Below are 9,278 nucleotides of genomic sequence, written 5' to 3'. Positions count from 1 at the left end.
CCAAGATGTTGATAGTGGAGGGTGCAGTAATGTTAGGGGTGATAGTTAAATTCTAGTTAAATTCCTTCTTATTAGAGATGGTAATTGCCTGGCACAGTGTGCATTCCTTAATTTCTACTTATTCTTTTCTCCACCGCTACATTATGTCTTGGGATGATTTCCTCTTGTTAAATACAATTCTTTGTTAGGGAGGTGAAGCAAGAGTGAATATTTATGTAACTTCCGGGAAATTGAGGATCTGGTTAATCCACATAAGCCACTTTCCTGAGAAAATTAATAACTAAAAAGCCAATAAAAAGAAGAAAGACTCCTTTTGATTGTAAAAATAATACAAGGTTTCCAACCATGTGATCTTTCATTACTTGACCTGGTGTTTCTCGAAAAGAGAGTATAAAAGATCTAGGAACAGTCACTAATGGCCCAAGAGTTTGCTGAATATTAAATTTTCCCTCATTGTCACTGTGACGAAATCATGAGAATTGCATCAAAACATAATGATCACATCTCAATACCAGTATGCGTGTGACCAGCATCTGAGTAGTATTTACCAGGCTATACAGCACCTAACTCCAATTTTGAAAAAAGTATATATAAATATACATTGGGGTCTTGCATATCTGTAACACAGTTCACAGAATTAAAAATTACACAACACCAGGTTACAGTCCAACAGGTTTAATTGGAAGCACTAGCTTTCAGAGCGCTGCTCCTTCATCACATGGTTGTGGAGTACACAATTGTTAAGACACAGAATTTATAGCAAAAGTTTACAGTGTCATGTAACTGAAATTATACATTGAAAAATACCTTGTTTGTTAAGTCTCTCATGTTAGAATGACCATGATAGCTTCACTTTTTCATATGTAAATGGCAAAACATTTTTTAAAAGTTACATTCACAGGTTAACTGTAACAATTGATGTCAAGCCAGATAAGATGTTGCAGGTGTTAGCCCCCTGTGTGCTGTTTTCTGTGCCGTAATGTTTAGATTGATTCTAATCTAAAAAATAAGTTCACAGTGTCTTACATAGATTCATATAGTTTTTGAGCAAAGTACAATGTAACTCTGCAAGTACAAATTTACCCCACAAACATATATGTGTATATGTGCATGTTGGTTTTGTGTGTGTGCGTGTCTGGGGTGGGGGGGTTGTGAGTGTCTGTGAGAGAGAGAGTGTATATGTGTGTGTGTGAGTGTAAAGGGGTCTAAGTCTGTGAGAGGATGCATGTGTGAGTGAGGGAGGGTGTGTGTCTGTAGGAGTGTGTGTGTGTCTGGGATGGCAGGTTGTGAGTGTTTGCGTGAGAGTGTATATGTGTGAGAGAGTGTAAAGGTATCTAGGTCTGTGAAAGGGTGCATGCGTGAGCTTGAGTGTGTGTGTGTGTGTGTGTGTGTGTGAGTATTTGAATGTGTATAGGAGTGCCTGTGTGCATGTGTGCGCAGAATTGTCTGTGTGTGTGTGTATAGTGCAATGGTGGTCACCTGTAATATAACTTGAACCCAAGGTCCCGGTTGAGGCCCTCCCTATGGGAACTGAATTTAGCTATCAGCCTCTGCTCGGCCACTTTTCGCTGCTGTCTGTCCCGAAGTCTGCCTTGGAAAATGATCACCCGAAGATCTGAGTCGAATGTCCTGGACCATTGTGAAGTGTTCTCCAACTGGGAAGGAACACTCCTGTCTGTTGATTGTTGTGCGGTGCCCATTCATCCGTTGCCGTAGCCTTTGTCCAGTTTCCCTCAGCACATCCTTGCCTGCAATGTATAAGATAGATAACGCTGGCTGAGTCACATGAGCACCTGCCACGTACATGGTGGGAGGTGTCCCCACTTATAACTGGTATCTACGTCCACACTCTGACACATCTTGTAGTGCCTACTATGACAGGGTTTTATGTAATTTACATATGAAAGAAGTGAAGCTATCATGGTGATTCTAACAGATGAGGGACTTAACAAACAATCAAGGTATTTTTCAATATATAAACACTTCGAGTAAAAAATGAGGTCTGCAGATGCTGGAGATCACAGCTGCAAATGTGTTGCTGGTCAAAGCACAGCAGGCCAGGCAGCATCTCAGGAATAGAGAATTCGACGTTTCGAGCATAAGCCCTTCATCAGGAATAAGAGAGAGAGAGCCAAGCAGGCTGAGATAAAAGGTAGGGAGGAGGGACTAGGGGGAGGGGCGATGGAGGTGGGATAGGTGGAAGGAGGTCAAGGTGAGGGTGATAGGCCGGAGTGGGGTGGGGGCGGAGAGGTCAGGAAGAGGATTGCAGGTTAGGAGGGCGGTGCTGAGTTGAGGGAACCGACTGAGACAAGGTGGGGGGAGGGGAAATGAGGAAGCTGGAGAAATCTGAATTCATACCTTGTGGTTGGAGGGTTCCCAGGCGGAAGATGAGGCGCTCCTCCTCCAGCCGTCGTGTAGTTGTGTTCTGCCGGTGGAGGAGTCCAAGGACCTGCATGTCCTCGGTGGAGTGGGAGGGGGAGTTAAAGTGTTGAGCCACGGGGTGATTGGGTTGGTTGGTTCGGGCGGCCCAGAGGTGTTCTCTGAAGCGTTCCGCAAGTAAGCGGCCTGTCTCACCAATATAGAGGAGGCCACATCGGGTGCAGCGGATGCAATAGATGATGTGTGTGGAGGTACAGGTGAACTTGTGGCGGATATGGAAGGATCCCTTGGGGCCTTGGAGGGAAGTGAGTGTGGAGGTGTGGGCGCAAGTTTTACATTTCCTGCGGTTGCAGGGGAAGGTGCCGGGGGTGGAGGTTGGGTTGGTGGGGGGTGTGGATCTGACAAGGGAGTCACGAAGGGAGTGGTCCTTGCGGAACACTGATAGGGGAGGGGAGGGAAATATACGCTGATAGGGGAGGGGAGGGAAATATACGCTGATAGGGGAGGGGAGGGAAATATACGCTGATAGGGGAGGGGAGGGAAATATACGCTGATAGGGGAGGGGAGGGAAATATACGCTGATAGGGAACACTGTAAACTTTTGCTATAAATTCTGTGTCTTACAATTGTGTACACCACAACCATCTGATGAAGGAGCAGTGCTCTGAAAGCTAGTGCTTCCAATTAAACCTGTTGGAGTATAACCTGGTGTTGTGTGATTTTTAACTTTGTACACCCCAGTCCAACACCAGCTTCTCCAAATCATGACAGTTCATAGAATTATTTATTTACTTTTGGAATTGTAGTCATTGCTGTAATACAGGAATTGACCCAGACAACCCGAGCACACAGACAGCAAGCAGCTTGACAGTGAGCAGTTTTGTTCCCCACCCCCGTGGCTAGATACAGTGTAAAACTTTCCATCAAAACTTTTGTCAGCCTCCAGTTTCTTTCTCATGAAAAGTAGGTGCACATTGGCATTGCCAGTTTGGATCTCGCTACCTAGTGTGTTCCATGAGTCAGCTGTAGGCTTTTTGCCCCCAGGCATTTCAAGGCGACGCCATCGCCCGCTGCCTTGCAGCTGAAATCGAAACTGAACCTGTCAGTTTTATTTTCCGCAGAAACGAAACTTTCTTTTTGCTTTTTCTCCTGAGTTGCAAGCTGCGCCCACAGCAGTGAGGCCGGGGGCGGCTGCTGCAGGGCGGACCGCGTCCGGGAGCGCCCCTCAGTGGCCACTCGCTTCACTGCAAGTCCGTCTGGAAAAGAGCCATATTGTAATTACTGCAAACTGCACACTTGCAAATCACAGCTGAAAATGTGTTGCTGGTCAAAGCACAGCAGGCCAGGCAGCATCTCAGGAATAGAGAATTCGACGTTTCGAGCATAAGCCCTTCATTTTTACACTTGCAAATCACGTCTGGATTTCAAGAGTACTCAAACCGCTGGGGAAGCGGCGTTGCTAAAGGCAACTATAAAAAGAAACCCCTAATGTCCACCACTGAGAAAGCAACTAAATTAACCGCAGGATTTTGTTGCCTCAATGAACAGGCAACAATACCAAAGAGGATGATCAGGGAAATTACTCTTAAATGGATTTTAGCGCACAGGCATCATTGCCTGAGTCAGGCGCTGAGGTGAGATTCCAGGAAGTTATAGTGGATATATATACCTATAGTTAGGCCCCAGCTGGAGGACTTTGTGCTGTTCTGGTCGCCACACTGCAGGAAGAATAGGACTGCAGAGGGAATTCACCAGGATGTTTCCTGAGTTAGAGCGATTCAGCTGTGAAGCGAAAGGAGATAGTCTGGAATGTTTTCCGTAGAGCAGACGGGGCTGAGAGATCAGTGCAAAGTTCTGAGGGGCACTGGCAGGGTAGATAGGGAGGAAACCCCCTTTTCCCTGAGTAGAGGAGCCAATAAGCAGGGGGCACAGTCCTTAGGCAAGGAGCAGGGGGCTCAGAGGGAAGGTTTACCAGACTAAAGACTGAAATGGCAGGACTGACATATGAAGAGTGATTGGATTGGTTCAGGCTATAGTTAGTGAAGTTTCAAAGCACATGACCAGGTAGGCTACAGGCCATGTGCTGGGAAATGGGCTTGGAATAGATGATTGTTTGATGACAGGTGTGAGGACAATGGGACAAAGGATCTACAATTCTACACAACTCTACAATTCTAATTCACCATCTGTCATTCTCTCCTGACTGTTCTTCAGATTGGACCCAGTTAGAATGATCTTGAGAAACACTGTAGTGAGGACATGGACAAAGCTTTCTCCAAAATTGTAGAGATGGAATGTCAAAGCAGGAATCAGTTACTTCCATTAGACCAAATGCCAAATGTCAGTGTTCAATTGTATTTGCTTTACCCAACTGTAGTTTGTAGGTAGCAAATTCCCTCAATTGGTCTGATCTGCAGGACTGAGAATCCAATTAAACCTGTTGGACTATAACCTGGTGTTGTGTGATTTTTAACGAATTTAATGAAGGTGTTCAATTTCTTTAATTAATTTAATCTGAACAAAATATCACACTTATCTGCAAAACACTATTTTTAAATTGAGTTGAATGCATTATGTGAACTTCAGAAATTCAGGAAATATTTACTGTTTCACAGCAGATCTCACCACCTTTCATGTTTAGGATGCACTTTGCCTGCTTCCTTGGAAAGGGACACCAGAACCAAGAGGTGACTAAAAGCACAATCAATGAAGTGATTTTTAGAGAGAATGACAGTGTGTGGGGTTGTTTGCAGAAGGCAGTGGGGGGAAGGGTGAAATTGAGAGAGGGGAGAGTCCAAATAGTAAGGCCAAGGTGGTTGCAGAATATGTGGCCAGCAACGTTGCAAGAGGGGATGTGCACAGGAGGTCAGAGTTTGAATTCAATTGATAATTTGGGTATATTTATATATTGATAGCTGACTATGTGTATGGTCTGGGCCCCACACTTTATGAAGGATGTGTACACACAAAAAGACATGATAAACTGGGTGGTTTCCTAACAGGAGAAAACGTTGGGGGGCGATCTGATTGAGGTGTTGAAGTTTTGAAGTGCACAGTCAGGGCTGATAGGGAGAAATGTTTCCCCTCAGTAAAGGAGCCATTAACAGGGGGCATGGTTTTAAGATAAGGTGCAGGAATTGTGGGGGTTTGAGAAAAATAAATTTTGAGAAATTTCTGGAATTTCTCTGGAACTAACTGTTTGAAAGGGTGGTAAAGGTGGGAACCTTCAAGACATTTAAGAATTATTTAGATGAGCATTTGAGATGTTACAAAGCTGTGGTCCAAATGCTGGAAAATGGGATTAGAACACATAGGTATTTGATGACAGGTATGCCATGAAGGGCCTCTTTCTGTGCATGTTTGTCCTACCATTTCCAATTCACCTTGACAGGTGCAGAGATTGAGCTAGAGTGTTGTACCTGTGTGGGGGTGTTACAGGAAAACCCTATCATGGCACCTGAGAGCACCAGTAAGAGCTAAAAGTCTACCCTGACTACACATCCTCCTGCCTTTGTTTCTGTTAGGACTCCATTCCATTCTCTTAGTTTCTCTGTTTTCGTTAAATCTGTTCTGACAATGCCACCTTCTACACCTGTGATTCCAATACGTTTATATTCTTATCCAAGGATTCCCCATTACATTTCCCAAACCTTGTCCTGACTCTTTCCTCTCCCTCTCAGAAAAAAACAATGGCATTCCTCTTTTCCCCGTCTTTAACTGAAGAGGAGTCACTTGGACCCGAAACATTAACTTAGCCTTCTCTCCACAGAGGCTGCCAGAGCCTCCAGCAATTTCTGGTTTTGTTTCAGTTTGCCCCACGATTCAGTTGGCACTGAGCTTCCGATTGTTTGCTGTTTTAATTCTCAACTCAGCTCTCAGTCTGACCTTTCTGTTCAATCATCTCCACTGTTACAATGAAAAAGGATAGAAACTCCAGCGCCAGCACCTCACACTTTTATTAGAGACTTTAAAATCTGCTGGACTTAACATGGAGTTCTACAATTTCAATCCATAACCTCTGCCCATGATTTTCAGACAGCATTTGCTGGTGATGATTCTGCTATGAACCTCATCATGCCCACTTTGCACTCAATTACACATGTCCCTTTAGTTCATCCCCCTCACCCCATCCTCACATGCCATTGTTTGTTGTGGACCAGGCCAGACCCCCTCAAAACATTTCAAGAAGGTAGCCCAGACCCTAACGTTGTTAGTTGTTTTAAACAGATGTGAACTGGATATTCCAGGAGAGAATCAGCTGGTCAAACCACTTAGTTTTAAACAAAACAGAATTTATTTACAACATTACCAAATGAAACACAAACAAAAGAGAACAGAATACTGAGTAACTCAACCTATCCACAAACACAAAAGACTTAATGATGCTGATCCCAATACTTGCAACAATCCCTATAAACACCTCTTGGCACAAAAAGTAAAATCAAACACAGGTTCTTACAGGAGAGAAGTCAGATAGAGATCAACAGCATCAAAACTGCCTGACTGCTTTTAGTGAACAGACAGACCGGTAAATAAAAATCAAACCAAGGTTAAGCCTAGGTGGGGAAACTGGCCGCTCCCCTTTCATTGTACAAGTGTTTTTTTTAAACTTGAAAGCCATAATCAAGCTGGCCCGAAAATCATCGAAGCACAGACTTTTTGGAAGGTTTTTGCCACCTTTTGAAAAAAAGTGCAATGACAACATAACCTTGTTAAAGGAGCAGCATCATCACATTTTCCCCCTTAAAAATATCAATATCCAAAGATGGCTTCAGTTTAAAACCTCTTGAATTGTTAGCACTATATAACACCCATACACATTATAGTGACAATAATTATCACTATATAACACCCATATACATTATAGTGACAATAATCATGCAAACATGCACTGCTACTTGTTGGGACGGACCCGTAGGGTCTCGTCTCCACGTGTTCTTTGGAAGGAGAGATCACACCGGCTAGAGTTTGGAGCAAAAACACCGTTTATTACAGAATCAAGACTGGCAAGCTATACAACGAATTCAAGAGCATGCAATTCGTTGGAGAAGGCGTTCTGTCTTCCTCTTCGGACCCGGGGCAGTTATACTTCGCGCTTCCTCGAGTTCCCGGTCAGGTTCCCCTCGTTCGGCTCTCTCATTGGTCGGTTCACCTGTCTGTGAAGGGCTTAGTGTCTCTATTGGCTGCCTTGAGATACCTGTCCAGCTCCTGCTGTGCTGAACAATGGGTAGACATCCTGGGTTCAGCAGTTTCCGATCTTGTAATTTAAAAGTTTATTGTTTGGAAGGGTTTCCTCATTGCTATGCGTCTGGCTGTCTGGGCGTTCACAATAGTTCTCCATAGTTGAATATACAGGTATTATCATTTAACACAGGACCCGAATGAGTTTGACGTCAGCGGAGGCATTAACAAGTACTTTATCAATTAAGTGTAGTATCGGTGCGATTTACACTATCCGATAGTTACCGGTTTGCTTTATTAACAATGAGATTGTAACAGGATGATCTGAAACTGACGGACATGTTCTAATCCCCAAGGAATGTGGCCTCAGGCAGACAGTCCTGCAGTGGCTGGGTTTACTTTACATGGCTGTGTTTTAGCTGGTACCTGACAGTGTCTGCTTTAATAATGGTGCTCACCTCCCTATCCCCAATGTAGGTACCCCGATAGCAGATTATCCCCAACATACTTCATTTCGGTCTGTTTTACTCTTGCCACCAGTTGCCTCAGTTTCTCATTCAATGCACCGACCAGAGAAGGTGGAAAACTTGACCTACTCTTGGGAAATAAGGCAGGGCAGATGACTGAGGTGTCAGTGGAAGAGCACTTTGGGGCCAGCGACCATAATTCTATTGGATTTAAAATAATGATGGAAAAGGATAGACCAGATCGAAAAGGTGAAGTTCTAAATTAAAGAAAGGTCAATTTTGACGGTATTAGGCAAGACTTTGTAAAAGCTGATTGGGGGCGGATGTTCGCAGGTAAAGGGACGGCTGGAAAATGGGAAGCCTTCAGAAATGAGATAACGAGAGACCAGAGAAAGTATATTCCTGTTAGGGTGAAAGGAAAGGCTGGTAGGTATAGGGAATGCTGGTTGACTAAAGAACATGAGGGTTTGGTTGAGAAAAAGAAGGAAGCATATATCAGTTATAGACGGATAGATCTAGTGAATCCTCAGAAGAGTATAAAGGCAGTAGGAGTATACTTAAGAAAGAAATCAGGAGGGCAAAAAGTAGACATGAGATAGCTTTGGCAAATAGAGTTAAGGAGAATCCAAAGGGTTTTTACAAATACATTAAGGACAAAAGGGTAACTAGGGAGAGAATGGGGCCCCTCAAAGATCAGCAAGGTGGCCTTTATGTGGAGCTGCAGGAGATGGAAGAGTTACTAAACAAGTACTTTGCATCAGTATTTACTGTGGAAAAGGACATGGAGAATATAGAATGCAGGAAAATAGATGGTGACATCTTGAAAAATGTCCATATTACAAAGGAGGAAGTGCTGGATGTCTCGAAATGCATAAAAGTGGATAAATCCCCAGGACCTGATCAGGTGTACTCTAGAACTCTGTGGGAAGCTACGGAAGTGATTGCTAGGCCTCTTGCTGAGATATTTGTATCATCGTAGTCACAGGTGAGGTGCTGAAAGACTGGAGGTCGGCTAACTGTTTAAGAAGGATGGTAAGGACAAGCCAGGGAACTGTAGACCAGTGAGCCTGATGTCAATGGCGGGCAAGTTATTGGAAGGAATCCTGAGGGACAGAATATACACGTATTTGTAAAAGCAAGGACTGATTAGGGATAGTCAACATGGCTTTGTGCAAGGGAAATCATGTCTCACAAACTGGATTGAGTTTTTTGAAGTAGTAACAAAGAGAATTGATGAGGGCAGAGCAGTAG

This window comes from Hemiscyllium ocellatum, chromosome 14 (assembly GCF_020745735.1).
Source record: "Hemiscyllium ocellatum isolate sHemOce1 chromosome 14, sHemOce1.pat.X.cur, whole genome shotgun sequence".
Classification (NCBI taxonomy): Eukaryota; Metazoa; Chordata; class Chondrichthyes; order Orectolobiformes; family Hemiscylliidae; genus Hemiscyllium; species Hemiscyllium ocellatum.
Note: the sequence above shows the minus strand (reverse complement) of the source record.